Source organism: Apis cerana, linkage group LG2 (genome assembly GCF_029169275.1).
Source record: "Apis cerana isolate GH-2021 linkage group LG2, AcerK_1.0, whole genome shotgun sequence".
Lineage (NCBI taxonomy): Eukaryota > Metazoa > Arthropoda > Insecta > Hymenoptera > Apidae > Apis > Apis cerana.
The window spans coordinates 1,170,178-1,173,258 of NC_083853.1; positions in this window are offsets into that span (position 1 = coordinate 1,170,178).

Below are 3,081 nucleotides of genomic sequence, written 5' to 3' on the forward strand. Positions count from 1 at the left end.
AAAAGATTATTTTTTTAAGAAATTTTGAGAAATTTGTTTTTGTGTTGTTTTTGTGATATTAATTTTATCTTGATACATTGTTTTATTAAATCATTATAGACCATTTTTATGATATTAAAACTAATGTTCAAAAATAGTATAAATGCTATTTTAAATCATAAAATATTTTAATTTTCTAATTTAAACATTTATTAATTTTGATAAAAGATATTTTTGATATCAACTCCATAATTAAAATTAGTATTTACAACTCAGTCGATAACAAAGTTTTAGGATTCCCATCTCCAATGTAAAGTAACAGATGACGCGTTAGTTTACATAACATATTTTGTGTGGAATACATTGTTTCAATATATTATATATCAAACAATTATTATAATATTAACATTATAAAAAAAATTTTAAATTAATCTAATTTAATTAAAATATTTATTTTATTTTCATGAACTTAAATTATTCATTTTAATTTTTTGCTTATTTCAAAATCAATTTTAATCAAATTATCATGATATTATTATTATAAATAAAATTAATTGATTTATACAATGTAATTAAAAATATTTTAGTTTTTATACATTCTTTCTAATGATTAAATGATTTCATTATTCCATATTCGAAATAGAAAACAATAGAGAAATTTAAAAAATTTTATAATATTATTTTTTATTTTTAAATTATTTATTATAAAATTATCTGTAATGTAAAAAAACATTTCTTAAGAATAAAAGAATCAGAAAAATATGATAAAATTTATTATTTTATTGTATTCCATCTATTATTTCGTAGTTCATTTTTATATAATTAATTTTTTTAAATTTTTCATTTTTTTAATATTAGATATATATCTAATATTAATATTTAATAAATCAATATTTTAGTTATAACTCTTTTTTTGAATTTAATTATTTTATATGTTAGTTATATTAACATAAAAATATATGTTAATTATTTTTAATAGTTAGAAATTATTATTGTAAAATGTTATAATTATATTGTTATAATATATATATTTATTTTCTTATGTTTTATTTTTCTTACAAAAATATAAATTAATTAATATATTTAAACTAAAATATATTTAATATATTTAAATTAAAATTAATATATTTAATGTCGAAAAATATTCCATCAAATTTAATTATTTGTTAAATATATGTTAATTGATAGACAAAAATTCTACATTTTGTGCAATTAAATATTTGAAAGATCGTGCAAAATAATTTCTTTGTAAAATGCCAAGAGGAACGAGTGAAACTTCTGAATGAAGATCAATGATCCAGCTATTGTTACAAACCTCATGTCGCGCGTGCCAGCTGTGTGTCTCAATCTACACCCTTCTCGAATTTTTTTATATTCATTGTCCTTTATGGTAATTCTTCTGCAACTCACGTCGCAAAATTATAACTGAAATATATCATGCAAAAATGATGTTAATAAATACAATTTTCAATTGTCGAATTGCTGTAAAAGCATTAAAGCAGTTAACATAAATAGATATACATATTTATTATATAAGCCAGATGTGTAAAAATGAATTTTTTTTAATATTTCCCAACCATTTGATTTAATAAAAATATTATTACTTATTTAAATGTGATTCTTATTTCTTAATTTAGTTTTGAATAGATGTATAGTTATATTTTTATAGTAATATCAATAACTTGTTTATTGAAAAATAAAAATTTATTAAAAAGAATTCTAATTATATTATATTTGATAGTTATCATTTATTGATATACATACATATATATAAAATGTTAATTATATTTGTAGAACATTTTTTAAAAATCAATTTGAAAAATACCAAAACAAACACAAAAATTGATATATAAAAATATCAACCGAGAATTATTTATTAAATTATAAGCAATTAATATTTACAAAATTAGATGAAATACATTCTATCTCTATCACTATATCGTTTTATTCTATATTCATCTCAATTCATTTAATATAAATTGCAGTTGCATAATTTAATAAATAAATTTAAATCAATATTTTTTTTATATCAATTTGTACGTTTAGAAAATTAAAAAAATTTAATTTAGAATTGATTCTCAAAATCTTATGAATATAATAACATCTTATGTTCTGAGGACAATATAAGCCGTAGATAATTTTGTTTCTTTACTTGTTAGTCACAATACTTTGAAGGGAATATTAATGTTGAGTGCAAAGCATTATTAAATGCAACATAAAAATACGAAAATAATTTGAGTAAATATTGCATCCATTATATAAAGACTAAAAGAAGACAAATATAGGAAGAGTATATAGGAATAAGCATTTTATTATAATATCATATTGTAACAAATTAAATACAATAATTTTAGAAATGTAGGTACAGAAATATACCAAAGACAATTTTATACATTTATTAAAGCCAAATAAAAATAAATAAATATTTGTTATAAAAAAAAAATAATTTTTTGTATTTTGTACGAATATTTTCATTATATTCAAAAAAAAAATTATCTTTTGTTATTTACAAAATAAAATTTTAATAATTATTAAAAAATATTTGTAAATTTAAAATTTAAAAAACATTTTAAAATATTTTGAGACAACGAAAAAATAAAAAAGAAAGAAAAATAAAAAAAATTTAATTGTCATTTTATTATAATTTAATTGACTTTTACAACAAATGCATTTATTCTGTGTTTGATAAATACACCCATTTTAATATTTAAAAAATAAATAATTGAAAGGTATGGAAGAAAATTTATATTTTTAATAAACGAAAATTAAAAATTGATAATTAAAAAAAAAGATATCTTAATGATGTTATATTAATAAAATAATATAGAATTAATTGCACTTAAATCTCAAATTTTTGACACACCCGGTATTGTGCAAAACCATTACGGATCTTGGGGTCTTGTTAGAGGCGCCTGTGCATGTGTAGTCTGTAATGGCAGATGGCGTGGGGCCTATATGCTGAGCAGCTGCAGCAAAGAAAGGGAGCAGACATTGGAGGAAGAAGAAAGGAAAAAAAAAGAGGGGCAAAAGATCATGGACATAGTATACACATACTCATAAGAACCGCCCTATTCCTATAATACAGAGGAAAAAAAGCTGCCT